The sequence below is a fragment of the Triticum urartu genome, chromosome 6A (genome assembly GCF_056163025.1).
Source record: "Triticum urartu cultivar PI428250 chromosome 6A, HENAU_Tu73, whole genome shotgun sequence".
In the NCBI taxonomy this organism is placed as follows: domain Eukaryota; kingdom Viridiplantae; phylum Streptophyta; class Magnoliopsida; order Poales; family Poaceae; genus Triticum; species Triticum urartu.
Genome location: NC_141878.1, coordinates 408,546,180 through 408,562,764, shown reverse-complemented (window position 1 = coordinate 408,562,764; position 16,585 = coordinate 408,546,180).

Below are 16,585 nucleotides of genomic sequence, written 5' to 3'. Positions count from 1 at the left end.
TAATAAAGTTATTATTTATTTCCTTATTTCATGATAAATGTTTATTATTCATGCTAGAATTGTATTAACCGGAAACATAATACATGTGTGAATACATAGACAAACAGAGTGTCACTAGTATGCCTCTACTTGACTAGCTCGTTAATCAAAGATGGTTATGTTTCCTAACCATAGACAAAGAGTTGTTATTTGATTAACAGGATCACATCATTAGGAGAATGATGTGATTGACTTGACCCATTCCGTTAGCTTAGCACTCGATCGTTTAGTATGTTGCTATTGCTTTCTTCATGACTTGTACATGTTCCTATGACTATGAGATTATGCAACTCCCGTTTACCGGAGGAACACTTTGTGTGCTACCAAACATCACAACGTAACTGGGTGATTATAAAGGAGCTCTACAGGTGTCTCCAAAGGTACATGTTGGGTTGGCGTATTTCGAGATTAGGATTTGTCACTCCGATTGTCGGAGAGGTATCTCTGGGCCCTCTCGGTAATGCACATCACATAAGCCTTGCAAGTATTGCAACTAATGAGTTAGTTGTGAGATGATGTATTACAGAACGAGTAAAGAGACTTGCCGGTAACGAGATTGAACTAGGTATTGAGATACCGACGATCGAATCTCGGGCAAGTAACATACCGATGACAAAGGGAACAACGTATGTTGTTATGCGGTCTGACCGATAAAGATCTTCGTAGAATATGTAGGAGCCAATATGAGCATCCAGGTTCCTCTATTGGTTATTGACCGGAGACGTGACTCGGTCATGTCTACATTGTTCTCGAACCCGTAGGGTCCGCACGCTTAAGGTTTCGATGACAGTTATATTATGAGTTTATGAGTTTTGATGTACCGAAGGAGTTCGGAGTCCCGGATGAGATTGGGGACATGACGAGGAGTCTCGAAATGGTCGAGACGTAAAGATCGATATATTGGACGACTATATTCGGACATCATAAAGGTTCCGAGTGGTTCGGGTATTTTTTGGAGTACCGGGGAGTTTTGGGAATACAGGGGAAGAAGTATATGGGCCTTATTGGGCTTTAGGGGAGAGGGAGAGGCAGGCCGCGCGCCCCCCATTTACTAGTCCGAATTGGACTAGGGGGAGGGGCGCCGCCCCCTGCTTCCTTCTCTTCCCTCTTCCCCTTCCTTGTCTCCTACTCCCACTACATGGAAGGACTCCTAGTTGGACTAGGAAAGGGGGAATCCTACTCCCGGTGGGAGTAGGACTCCCCTAGGGCGCGCCATAGAGAGGACCGGCCCTCCCCTCCTCCACTCCTTTATATACGGGGCAGGGGCACCCCATAGACACACAAGTTGATCTTCGTGATCGTTCTCTTAGCCGTGTGCGGTGCCCCCCTCCACCATACTCCTCGATAATATTGTAGCGGTGCTTAGGCGAAGCCCTGCGACGGTAGAACATCAAGATCATCACCACGTCGTCGTGTTGACGGAACTCTTCCCCGACACTTTGCTGGATCGGAGTTCGGGGATCGTCATCGAGCTGAACGTGTGCTAGAACTCGGAGGTGCCGTAGTTTCGGTGCTTGATCGGTCGGGCCGTGAAGACGTACGACTACATCAACCACGTTGATATAACGCTTCCGCTGTCGGTCTACAAGGGTACGTAGATCACACTCTCCCCTCGTTGCTATGCATCACCATGATCTTGCATGTGCGTAGGATTTTTTTTTGAAATTACTACGTTCCCCAACAGTGGCATCCGAGCCTAGGTTTTATGTGTTGATGTTATATGCACGAGTAGGACATAAGTGAGTTGTGGGCGATATAAGTCATACTGCTTACCAGCATGTCATACTTTGGTTCAGCGGTATTGTTGGATGAAGCGGCCCGGACCGACATTACGCGTACGCTTACGCGAGACTGGTTCTACCGACGTGCTTTGCACACAGGTGGCTGGCGGGTGTCAGTTTCTCCAACTTTAGTTGAACCGAGTGTGGCTACGCCTGGTCCTTGCGAAGGTGAAAACAGCACCAACTTGACAAACTATCGTTGTGGTTTTGATGCGTAGGTAAGATTGGTTCTTGCTTAAGCCCGTAGCAGCCACGTAAAACTTGCAACAAACAAAGTAGAGGACGTCTAACTTGTTTTTGCAGGACGTGTTGTGATGTGATATGGTCAAGACATGATGCTAATTTTTATTGTATGAGATGATCATGTTTTGTAACCGAGTTATCGGCAACTAGCAGGAGCCATATGGTTGTCGCTTTATTGTATGCAATGCAATCGCCCTGTAATGCTTTACTTTATCACTAAGCAGTAGCGATAGTCGTAGAAGCATAAGATTGGCGAGACAACAACGATGCTACGATGGAGATCAAGGTGTCGCGCCAGTGACGATGGTGATCATGACGATGCTTCGGAGATGGAGATCACAAGCACAAGATGATGATGGCCATATCATATCACTTATATTGATTGCATGTGATGTTTATCTTTTATGCATCTTATCTTGCTTTGATTGACGGTAGCATTATAAGATGATCTCTCACTAAATTTCAAGATAAAAGTGTTCTCCCTGAGTATGCACCGTTGCCAAAGTTCGTCATGCCCAGACACCACGTGATGATCGGGTGTGATAAGCTCTACGTCCATCTACAACGGGTGCAAGCCAGTTTTGCACATGCAGAATACTCAGGTTAAACTTGACGAGCCTAACATATACAGATATGGCCTCGGAACACTGGAGACCGAAAGGTCGAGCGTGATCATATAGTAGATATGATCAACATAGTGATGTTCACCATTGAAAACTACTCCATCTCACGTGATGATCGGACATGGTTTAGTTGATTTGGATCACGTGATCACTTAAATGATTAGAGGGATGTCTATCTAAGTGGGAGTTCTTAAGTAATATGATTAATTGAACTTAAATTTATTATGAACTTAGTCCTGGTAGTATTTTGCAAATTATGTTGTAGATCAATAGCTCACGTTGTTGCTTTCATATGTTTATTTTGATATGTTCCTAGAGAAAATTGTGTTGAAAGATATTAGTAGCAATGATGCGGATTGGATCCGTGATCTGAGGTTTATCCTCATTGCTGCACAGAAGAATTATGTCCTTGATGCACCGCTAGGTGACAGACCTATTGCAGGAGCAGATGCAGACGTTATGAACGTTTGGCTAGCTCAATATGATGACTACTTGATAGTTTAGTGCACCATGCTTAACGGCTTAGAATTGGGACTTCAAAGACATTTTGAACGTCATGGACCATATGAGATGTTCCAGGAGTTGAAGTTAATATTTCAAGCAAATACCCGAGTTGAGAGATATGAAGTCTCCAACATGTTCTATAGCTAAAAGATGGAGGAGAATCGCTCAACTAGTGAGCATGTGCTCAGATTGTCTGGGTACTACAATCGCTTGAATCAAGTGGGAGTTAATCTTCCAGATAAAATAGTGATTGACAGAATTCTCTAGTCACCATCACCAAGTTAGTAGAACTTTGTGATGAACTATGATATGCAAGGGATAATAGAAACGATTCCCAAGCTCTTCGTAATGCTGAAATTGATGAAGGTAGAAATCAAGAAAAACATCAAGTGTTGATGGTTGACGAGACCACTAGTTTCAAGAAAAGGGCAAAGGAAAAAAGGGGAACTTCAAGAAGAACAGCAAGCAAGTTGCCGCTCAAGTGAAGAAGCCCAAGTCTGGTCCTAAGCCTGAGACTAAGTGCTTCTACTGCAAAGGGACTGGTCACTGGAAGCGGAACTACCCAAGTATTTGGCGGATAAGAAAGGATGGCAAAGTAAACAAAGGTATATTTGATATACATGTTATTGATGTGTACTTTACTAGTGTTCATAGCAACCCCTCAGTATTTGGTACTAGTTCAGTTGCTAAGATTAGTAACTTGAATCGGGAGTTGCAGAATGAACAGAGACTAGTTAAGGGTAAGGTGACGATGTGTGTTTGAAGTAGTTCCAAGATTGATATGATCATCATCGCACACTCCCTATACTTTCGGGATTAGTGTTGAACCTAAATAAGTGTTATTTGGTGTTTGCGTTGAGCATAAATATGATTTGATCATGTTTATTGCAATACGGTTATTCATTTAAGTAAGAGAATAAATTGTTGTTCTGTTTACATGAATAAAACCTTATATGTTTACACACCCAATGAAAATGGTTCGCTGGATCTTGATCGTAGTGATACACATATTTATAATATTGAAACCAAAAGATGCAAAGTTAATAATGATAGTGCAACTTATTTGTGGCACTGCCGTTTAGGTCATATTGGTGTAAAGCGCATGAAGAACTCCATGCTGATGGGTTTTTGGAATCACTTGATGCTTGCGAACCATGCCTCATGGGCAAGATGACTAAAACGCCGTTCTCCGAATGGAGCGAGCAACTGACTTATTGGAAATAAAACATACTGATGTATGCGATCCGATGAGTGTTGAGGCTCGCGGCGGGTATCGTTATTTTCTGACCTTCACAGATGATTTAAATAGATATGGGTATATCTACTTGATGAAACATAAGTCTGAAACATTTGAACAGTTCAAAGAATTTCAGAGTGAAGTGGAAAATCATCATGACAAGAAGATAAGGTTTCCACGATCTGATCGCGGAGACGAATATTTGAGTTACGAGTTTGGTCTTCAATTAAAACAATGTGGAATAGTTTCACAAATTCATGCCACCTGGAACACCACAGCATAATGGTGTGTCCGAACGTCATAACCGTACTTTATTGGATATAGTGCAATCTATGATGTTTCTTACCAATTTACCACTATAGTTTTGGGGTTATGCATTAGAGACAGCTGCATTCACGTTAAAAAGGGCACCATCTAAATCCAACGGCACCGTATGAACTGTGGTTTGGCAAGAAACCAAAGTTGTCGTTTCTTAAAGTTTGGGGTTGCGATGCTTATATGAAAAAGTTTCATCTTGATAAGCTCAAACCCAAATCGGATAAGTGCGTGTTCATAGGATACCCAAAAGAAAATGTTGGGTACACCTTCTATCACAGATCCGAAGGCAAGATATTCGTTGCTGAGAATGGATCCTTTCCAGAGAAGGAGTTTCTCTCGAAAGAAGTGAGTGGGAGGAAAGTACAAAACTTGATAAGGTAATTGTACCTTCTCCCTTATTGGAAAGTAGTTCATCACAGAAATCTGTTCTTGTGACTACTACACCAATTAGTGAGGAAGCTAATGATGATGATCATGTAACTTCAGATCAAGTTACTACTGAATCTCGTAGGTAAACCAGAGTGAGATCCGCACCAGAGTGGTACGGTAATCCTGTTCTGGAAGTCATGTTACTAGACCATGACGAACTTGCGAACTATGAGGAAGCGATGATGAGCCCAGATTCCGCGAAATGGTTTGAGGCCATGAAATCTGAGATATGATCCATGTATGAGAACAAAGTACGGACTTTGATGGATTTGCCCGTTGATCGGCAAGCCATAAAAAATAAATGGATCTTCAAGAGGAAGACGGACACTGATAGTAGTGTTACTATCTACAAAGCTAGAATTGTCGCAAAAGGTTTTTGACAAGTTCAAGGTGTTGACTACGATGAGAGTTTCTCACTCGTATCTATGCTTAAGTCTGTCCGAATCATGTTAGCAATTGCCGCATTTTATGAAATCTGGCAAATGGATAAACAAAATTGCATTCCTTAATGGATTTATTAAAGAAGAGTTGTATACGATGCAACTAGAAGGTATTGTCGATCCTAAAGGTGTTAACTAAATATGCAAGCTCCAGTGATCCATCTATGGACTGGTGCAAGCATCTCGGAGTTGGAATATACGCTTTGATAAGTTTATCAAAGCATATAGTTTTATATAGACTTGCGGTGAAGCCTGTATTTACAAGAAAGTGAGTGGGAGCACTACAGCATTCCTGATAAGTATATGTGAATGATATATTGTTGATCGGAAATAATGTAGAATTATCCTGCAAAGCATAAAGGAGTGTTTGAAAGGATTTTTTCAAAGAAAACCTCGGTGAAGCTGCTTACATATTAAACATCAAGATCTATAGAGATAGATCAAGACGCTTGATAAGTTTTTTCAATGAGTACATACCTTGACAAGATTTTGAAGTAGTTCAAAATGGAACAGTCAAAGAAAGAGTTCTTGCCTGTGTTACAAGGTGTGAAATTGAGTAAGACTCAAAACCCGACCACGGCAGAAGATAGAAAGAGAATGAAAGTCATTCCCTATGCCTCAGCCATAGGTTCTATAAAGTATGCCATGCTGTGTACCAGATCTATTGTATACCCTACACTGATGTTGGCAAGGGAGTACAATAGTGATCTAGGAGTAGATCACTAGACAGCGGTCAAAATTATCCTTAGTGGAATAAGGATATGTTTCTCGATTATGGAGGTGACAAAAGGTTCGTCATAAAGGGTTACGTCGATGCAAATTTTGACACTGATCCAGATGATTCTAAGTCTCAATCTGGATGCATATTGAAAGTGGGAGCAATTAGCTAGAGTAGGTCCGTGCAGAGCATTGTTGACATAGAAATTTGCAAAATACATACGGATCTGAATATGGCAGAACCGTTGACTAAACTTCTCTCACAGGCAAAACATGATCACACCTTAGTACTCTTTGGGTGTTAATCACATAGCGATGTGAACTATATTATTGACTCTAGTAAACCCTTTGAGTGTTGGTCACATAATGATGTGAACTATTGGTGTTAAATCACATGGCAATGTGAACTAGATTATTGACTCTAGTGCAAGTGGGAGACTGAAGGAAATATGCCCTAGAGGCAATAATAAAGTTATTATTTATTTCCTTATTTCATGATAAATGTTTATTATTCATGCTAGAATTGTATTAATCGGAAACATAATACATGTGTGAATACATAGACAAACAGAGTGTCACTAGTATGCATGTACTTGACTAGCTCGTTAATCAAAGATGGTTATGTTTTCTAACCATAGACAAAGATTTGTTGTTTGATTAACAAGATCACATCATTAGGAGAATGATGTGATTGACTTGACCCATTCCGTTAGCTTAGCACTCGATCGTTTAGTATGTTGCTATTGCTTTCTTCATGACTTGTACATGTTCCTATGACTATGAGATTATGCAACTCCCGTTTACCGGAGGAACACTTTGTGTGCTACCAAATGTCACAACGTAACTGGGTGATTATAAAGGAGCTCTACAGGTGTCTCCAAAGGTACATGTTGGGTTGGCGTATTTCGAGATTAGGATTTGTCACTCCGATTGTCGGAGAGGTATCTATGGGCCCTCTCGGTAATGCACATCACATAAGCCTTACAAGCATTGCAATTAATGAGTTAGTTGCGAGATGATGTATTACGGAACGAGTAAAGAGACTTTCCGGTAACGAGATTGAACTAGGTATTGAGATACCGACGATCGAATCTCGGGAAAGTAACATACCGATGACAAAGGGAACAACGTATGTTGTTATGCGGTCTGACCGATAAAGATCTTCGTAGAATATGTAGGAGCCAATATGAGCATCCAGGTTCCTCTATTGGTTATTGACCGGAGACATGTCTCGGTCATGTCTACATTGTTCTCGAACCCGTAGGGTCCGCACGCTTAAGGTTTCGATGACAGTTATATTATGAGTTTATGAGTTTTGATGTACCGAAGGAGTTCGGAGTCCCGGATGAGATCGGGGACATGACGAGGAGTCTCGAAATGGTCGAGATGTAAAGATCGATATATTGGACGACTATATTCGGACATCGGAAAGGTTCCGAGTGGTTCGGGTAGTTTTCAGAGTACCGGGGAGTTATGGGAATACAGGGGAAGAAGTATATGGGCCTTATTGGGCTTTAGGGGAGAGGGAGAGGCAGGCCGCGCGCCCCCCCATTGACTAGTCCAAATTGTACTAGGGGGAGGGGTGGCGCCCCCTCCTTCCTTCTCTTCCCTCTTCCCCTTCCTTTCCCCTACTCCCACTACATGGAAGGACTCCTAGTTGGACTAGGAAAGGGGGAATCCTACTCCCAGTGGGAGTAGGACTCCCCTAGGGCACGCCATAGAGAGGGCCGACCCTCCTTCCTCCACTCCTTTATATACGGGGGCAGGGGGCACCCCATAGACACACAAGTTGATCTTCGTGATCGTTCTCTTAGCCGTGTGCGGTGCCCCCCTCCACCATACTCCTCGATAATATTGTAGCGGTGCTTAGGCGAAGCCCTGCGACGGTAGAACATCAAGATCGTCACCACGCCGTCGTGCTGACGAAACTCTTCCCCGACACTTTGCTGGATCGGAGTCCGGGGATCGTCATCGAGCTGAACGTGTGCTAGAACTCGGAGGTGCCGTAGTTTCGGTGCTTGATCGATCGGGCCATGAAGACGTACAACTACATCAACCGTGTTGATATAACGCTTCCGCTGTCGGTCTACAAGGGTACATAGATCACACTCTCCCCTCGTTGCTATGCATCACTATGATCTTGCGTGTGCGTAGGAATTTTTTTGAAATTACTATGTTCCCCAACAGAAACAAGCCATGAGGCGAAGGTTTGTTCCTTCACAATATCAAAGAGATCTCCGAAATAGATTGCAGCGCCTCAGCCAAGGTACTCGCACAGTGGATGAGTACTATAAAGAGATGGAATTGTTGTTGGTTCGTGCTCATATTCATGAAGGTGAGGAGTCAAAGATGGCAAGATTTCTGCATGGTCTCAACAATGAAATTTCTAATTTTGTGGAGATGGTTCCCTCTAACACTCTACAAGATATTCTGGAGCAAGCAAAGCGCACGGAGAGGAAGGTGCATCGGAGTGATCATGGACGGATATCTCATAACCACACCACCACACCATGGCAAAGGTTGCAGCCAAGTGCCTCTCATGGTGGTTCTCAGTTTCAGTATACTTCACACCCTACTGCCACCAGGCGAACAACAGCTTCATCGGCATCATCACCTGCTCCAAGGAATGTTGATAAGCATGCTCCCTCTGTTGCTGGAAGTACTTCTAACCCCATAGTTGTACCATCATCTCGAAGCCGAGATATTGAGTGTTGAAAATGCAAAGGGCATGGTCACATTTCTGCAGAATTATTGTTGACAATGGCAGCTGCAACAACATTGCAAGTTCAGATTTAGTAGAGAAATTGGGGCTGAAACAAAGAAGGCACCCGATTCCATATAAGATGCAATGGCTCAATGATTGTGGCACACTTTGAGTACATAGTCACCGTTCAGATTTCCATTGGGAAGTATTGAGGTCAAGTGGAATGTGACGTGGTGCCAATGCAAGCATGCCAATTGGTGTTGGGAAGACCTTGGTTGTATGATCACGATGTGCAAATTAGCGGCCGTGCTAATCGTCTCTCGTTCCAATACGAGGGAGAACGCATATCTTTGCTCCCTTTGACACCTAAAGAAATATTGATGGATGATCTGAAAAGGAAAGAGAGAGTGAGCGAGAAACACTTGAGTGACATCCACCAGCATAGTGAGCGAGAGAGTCCAAAGCCAAATAAAACCCCACAGCTTAAATTGACCAAGACATGGGAAAAAACATGGATTAGTTATGATGGCTAGGAAAAGGGACATGAGAGAGTTGAGAGAACACAATTCCGTGTTCTTTGTACTTTTGTACAACGGCAACTTTCTTTCTACTAACAAATTATCCTCTAGCACTCCTAGTGTTGTTGCTGGAATTTTGCAGGTGTATGAAGATGTGTTCCCCGAGGAGATACCACCGGGGCTGCCACCACAAAGAGGCATTGAGCACCAAATTGATTTGGTCACAGGAGCCCCATTACCTAACCGACCACCATACCGCACAAACCCAGAGGAAACCAAGGAGATTCAGCGACAAGTTGAAGGCCTACTAAACAAAGGTTATTCAAGGGAAAGTCTCTCACCTTGTGTTGTACCCATTCTTTTAGTACCAAAAAAGATGGATCTTCCTGAATGTGTTGTGATTGTAGGCTTATTAACAACATCACCGTGAGGTATAGGCACCCATACCTAGGCTTGATGATATGCTTGATGAACTTAGTGGTGCCACCATCTTTTCTAGAATTGATTTGCGAAGTGGCTACCATCAAATTAGAATGAGAGAGGGTGATGACTGGAAAACTACTTTCAAAACAAAATCTGTTTTGTATGAGTGGTTAGTTATGCCATTTGGATTGACAAATGCACCTAGTACCTTCATGAGATTAATGAATCATGTGCTTAGAATGTTCATTGGCAAGTTTGTGGTTGTTTACTTTGATGACATCCTAATTTATAGCAAAACTTTGGATGAACATGTTGAACACATCCGGTGTGTGCTTGATGTCCTAAGAGAGGAGATATTATATGCCAACAAGGAAAACTGCATATTTTGCACAGACAAAGTTGTGTTTATTGGTGTTGTTGTTTCAGGTAAAGGTGTGGAGGTAGATTAGGAGAAAGTCAAAGCCATCCGTGAGTGGATGCCTCCACAAAATGTAAGCCAAGTACGAAGCTTTCTTGGCCTTGCTGGTTTCTACCATCGGTTTGTGAAGGACTTTAGCACCATGAAGGAAATATGCCCTAGAGGCAACAATAAAGTTGTTATTTGAATTTCCTTATATCATAATAAATGTTTATTATTCATGCTAAAATTGTATTAACCGGAAACTTGATACATGTGTGAATACATAGACAAACAGAGTGTCCCTAGTATGCCTCTACTTGACTAGCTCGTTAATCAAAGATGGTTAAGTTTCCTAGCCAAAGACATGTGTTGTCATTTGATGAACGGGATCACATCATTAGAGAATGATGTGATGGACAAGACCCATCCGTTAGCTTAGCACTATGTGTTGGGGAACGTAGTAATTTCAAAATTTTCCTACGCACACGCAAGATCATGGTGATGCATAGCAACAAGAGGGGAGAGTGTGATCTACGTACCCTTGTAGATCGACAACGGAAGCGTTTGGTTGATGTAGTCGTACGTCTCCATGGCCCGACCGATCAAGCACCGAAACTACGGCACCTCCGAGTTCTAGCACACGTTCAGCTCGATAACGATCCCCGGACTCCGATCCAGCAAAGTGTCGGGGAAGAGTTCCGTCAGCACGACGGCGTGGTGACGATCTTGATGTACTACTGTCGCAGGGCTTCGCCTAAGCACCGCTACAATATTATCGAGGACTATGGTGGCAGGGGGCGCCGCACACGGCTAAGAATATGATCACGTGGATCAACTTGTGTGTCTATGGTGTGCCCCCTGCCCCCGTATATAAAGGAGTGGAGGAGGGGAGGGCCGGCCCTCTCTATGGCGCGCCTAGGGGAGTCCTACTCCCACCGGGAGTAGGATTCCCCTTTCCTAGTCCAACTAGGAGTCCTTCCATGTAGTAGGAGTAGGAAACAAGGAAGGGGCGCAGCCCCTCCCCCTAGTCCAATTCGGACTAGGCCTTGGGGGGGCGCACGGCCTGCCCTAGGCAGCCCCTCTCTCTTTCCCGTATGGCCCAATAAGGCCCAATACTTCTCCCGGCGAATTCCCGTAACTCTCCGGTACTCCGAAAAATACTCGAATCACTCGGAACCTTTCCGATGTCCGAATATAGTCGTCCAATATATCGATTTTTATGTCTCGACCATTTCGAGACTCCTCGACATGTCCCCGATCTCATCCGGGACTCCGAACTCCTTCGGTATATCAAAACTCATAAACTCATAATATAACTGTCATTGAAACCTTAAGCGTGCGGACCCTACGGGTTCGAGAAAAATGTAGACATGACCGAGACACGTCTCCGGTCAATAACCAATAGCGGGACCTGGATGCCCATATTGGCTCCTACATATTCTACGAAGATCTTTATCGGTCAGACCGCATAACAACATACGTTGTTCCCTTTGTCATCGGTATGTTACTTGCCCGAGATTCGATCGTCGGTATCTCAATACCTAGTTCAATCTCGTTACCGGCAAGTCTCTTTACTCGTTCCGAAATACATCATCTCACAACTAACTCATTAGTTGCAATGCTTGCAAGGCTTATGTGATGTGCATTATCGAGAGGGCCCAGAGATACCTCTCCGACAATCGGAGTGACAAATCCTAATCTCGAAATACGCCAACCCAACATGTACCTTTGGAGACACCTGTAGAGCACCTTTATAATCACCCAGTTACGTTGTGACGTTTGGTAGCACACAAAGTGTTCCTCCGTTTAACGGGAGTTGCATAATCTCATAGTCATAGGAACATGTATAAGTCATGAAGAAAGCAATAGCAACATACTAAACGATCGGGTGCTAAGCTAATGGAATGGGTCATGTCAATCAGATCATTCACCTAATGATGTGATCCCGTTAATCAAATAACAACTCTTTGTCCATGGTTAGGAAACATAACCATATTTGATTAACGAGCTAGTCAAGTAGAGGCATACTAGTGACACTCTGTTTGTCTATGTATTCACACATGTATTATGTTTCCGGTTAATACAATTCTAGCATGAATAATAAACATTTATCATGATATAAGGAAATAAATAATAACTTTATTATTGCCTCTAGGGCATATTTCCTTCAGTCTCCCACTTGCACTAGAGTCAATAATCTAGATCACATCGCCATGTGATTTAACATCAATAGTTCACATCTTTATGTGATTGGTTCACATCTCCATGTGACTAACACCCAAAGGGTTTACTAGATTCAATAATCTAGTTCACATCGCTATGTGATTAAGACCCAAAAAGTGATCATGTTTTGCTTGTGAGAGAAGTTTAGTCAACGGGTCTGCCCCATTCAGATCCGCATGTATTTTGCAAATTTCTATGTCAACAATGCTCTGCATGGAGCTACTCTAGCTAATTGCTCCCACTTTCAATATGTATCCAGATTGAGACTTAGAGTCATCTGGATCAGTGTCAAAACTTGCATCGACGTAACCCTTTACGACGAACCTTTTGTCACCTCCGTAATCGAGAAACATATCCTTATTCCAGTAAGGATAATTTTGACCGCTGTCCATTGATCTACTCCTAGATCACTATTGTACTCCCTCTCTTAACATAGTGTATGGTATACAATAGATCTGGTACACAGCATGGCATACTTTATAGAACCTATGACTGAGGCATAGGGAATGACTTTCATTCTCTTTCTATCTTCTGCCGTGGTCGGGCTTTGAGTCTTACTCAACTTCACACCTTGTAACACAGGCAAGAAACTTTTTCTTTGACTGTTCCATTTTGAACTACGTCAAAATCTTGTCAAGGTATGTACTCATTGAAAAAACTTATCAAGCGTCTTGATCTATCTCTATAGATCTTGATACTCAATATGTAAGCAGCTTCACCGAGGTCTTTCTTTGAAAAACTCCTTTCAAACATTCCTTTATGCTTTGTAGAATAATTCTACATTATCTCCGATCAACAATATGTCTTTCACATATACTTTATCAGAAGTGTTGTAGTGCTCCCACTCACTTTCTTGTAAATACAGGCTTCACCGCAAGTCTGTATAAAACTATATGCTTTGATCAACTTATCAAAGCGTATATTCCAACTCCGAGATGTTTGCACCAGTCCATAGATGGATCGCTGGAGCTTGCACATTTTGTTAGCATCTTTAAGATTGACAAAACCTTCTAGTTGTATCATATACAACTCTTCTTTAATAAATCCATTAAGGAATGTAGTTTTGTTTATCCATTTGCCGGATTTCATAAAATGCGGCAATTGCTAACATGATTCAGACAGACTTAAGCATAGATACGAGTGAGAAACTCTCATCGTAGTCAACACCTTGAACTTGTCGAAAACCTTTTTGCGACAATTCTAGATTTGTAGATAGTAACACTACTATCAGCGTCCGTATTTCTCTTGAAGATCCATTTATTTTCTATGGCTTGCCGATCATCGGGCAAATCCATCAAAGTCCATACTTTGTTCTCATACATGGATCATATCTCAGATTTCATGGCCTCAAACCATTTCGCGGAATCTGGGCTCATCATCGCTTCCTCATAGTTCGCAAGTTCGTCATGGTCAAGTAACATGACCTCCAGAATAGGATTACCGTACCACTCTGGTGCGGATCTCACTCTGGTTTACCTACGAGATTCGATAGTAACTTGATCTGAAGTTACATGATCATCATCATTAGCTTCCTCACTAATTGGTGTAGTAGTCACAGGAACAAATTTCTGTGATGAACTACTTTCCAATAAGGGAGCAGGTATAGTTACCTCATCAAGTTCTCTACTTTCCTCCCACTCACTTCTTTCGAGAGAAACTCCTTCTCTAGAAAGGATCCATTCTTAGCAACGAATGTCTTGCCTTCGGATCTATGATAGAAGGTGTACCCAACTGTCTCCTTTGGGTATCCTATGAAGACATATTTCTCCGATTTGAGTTTGAGCTTATCGAGATGAAACTTTTTCACATAAGCATCGCAACTCCAAACTTTAAGAAACGACAGCTTAGGTTTCTTGCCAAACCATAGTTCACACGGTGTCGTCTCAACGGATTTAGATGGTGCCCTATTTAACGTGAATGCAACTGTCTCTAATGCATAACCCCAAAACGATAGTGGTAGATCGGTAAGAGACATCATAGATCGCACTATATCTAATAAAGTACGGTTATGACGTTCGGACACGCCATTACACTATGGTGTTCCAGGTGGCGTGAGTAGTGAAACTATTTCACATTGTTTTAATTGAAGGCCAAACTTGTAACTCAAATATTTTACCTCTGCGATCATATCGTAGAAACTTTTATTTTCTTGTCACGATGATTTTCCACTTCACTCTGAAATTCTTTGAACTTTTCAAATGTTTCAGACTTATGTTTCATCAAGTAGATATACCCATATCTTCTCAAATCATCTGTGAAGATTAGAAAATAATGATACCTACCACGAGCCTATTCATCGGACCACATACATCAGTATGTATGATTTCCAACAAATCTGTCGCTCGCTCCATTGTTCCGGAGAATGGAGTCTTAGTCATCTTTGCCCATGAGGCATGGTTCGTAAGCATCAACTGATTCATAATCAAGTGATTCCAAAATCCCATCAGCATGGAGTTTCTTCATGCGCTTTACACCAATATGACCTAAACGGCAGTGCCACAAATAAGTTGCACTATCATTATTAACTTTGCTTCTTTTGGCTTCAATATCATGAATATGTGTATTACTACGATCGAGATCCAACGAACCATTTTCATTGGGTGTGTAACCATATAAGGTTTTATTCATGTAAACAGAACAACAATTTATTCTCTTACTTAAATGAATAACCATATTGCAATAAACATGATCGAATCATATTTATGCTCAATGCAAACACCAAATAACACTTATTTAGGTTCAACACTAATCCCGAAAGTACAGGGAGTGTGCGATGATGATCATGTCAATCTTGGAACCACTTCCAACACACATTGTCACTTCACCCTTAACTAGTCTCTGTTTATTCTGCAACTCCCATTTCGAGTTACTAGTCTTAGCAACTGAACTAGTATCAAATACTGAGGGGTTGCTATAAACACTAGTAAAGTACACATCAATAACATGTATATCAAATATACTTATGTTCACTTTGCCATCCTTCTTATCCGCCAATCACTTGGGGTAGTTCCGCTTCCAGTGACCAGTCCCTTTGCAGTAGAAGCACTTAGTCTCAGGCTTAGGATCAGACTTGGGCTTCTTCACTTGAGCAACAACTTGCTTGCTGTTCTTTTTGAAGTTCCCCTTCTTCCCTCTGCCCTTTTCTTGAAACTAGTGGTCTTGTCTACCATCAACACTTGATGTTTTTCTCGATTTCTACCTTCATCAATTTCCGCATTACGAAGAGCTTGGGAATCGTTTCCGTTATCCCTTGCATATCATAGTTCATCACGAAGTTCTAGTAACTTGGTGATGGTGGCTAGAGAATTCTGTCAATCACTATCTTATCTGGAAGATTAACTCCCACTTGATTCAAGCGATTGTAGTACTCAGACAATCTGGGCACATGCTCACTAGTTGAGCGATTCTCCTCCATCTTTTAGCTATAGAACTTGTTGGAAACTTCATATCTCTCAACTCGGGTATTTGCTTGAAATATTAACTTCAACTCCTGGAACATCTCATATGGTCCATGACGTTCAAAACGTCTTTGAAGTCCCGATTCTAAGCTATTAAGCATGGTGCACTAAACTATCAAGTAGTCATCATATTGAGCTAGCCAAACATTCATAACGTCTGCATCTGCTCCTGCAATAGGCCCGTCACCTAGCGGTGCATCAAGGACATAATTCTTCTGTGCAGCAATGAGGATAAACCTCAGTTCACGGATCCAGTCCGTATCATTGCTACTAGCATCTTTCAACACAATTTTCTCTAGGAACATATCAAAATAAACACAGGGAAGCAACAACGCGAGCTATTGATCTACAACATGATTTGCAAAATACTACCAGGACTAAGTTCATGATAAATTTAAGTTCAATTAATCATATTACTTAAGAACTCCCACTTAGATAGACATCCCTCTAATCCTCTAAGTGATTACGTGATCCAAATCAACTAAACCATGTCCGATCATCACGTGAGATGGAGTAGTTTCATTGGTG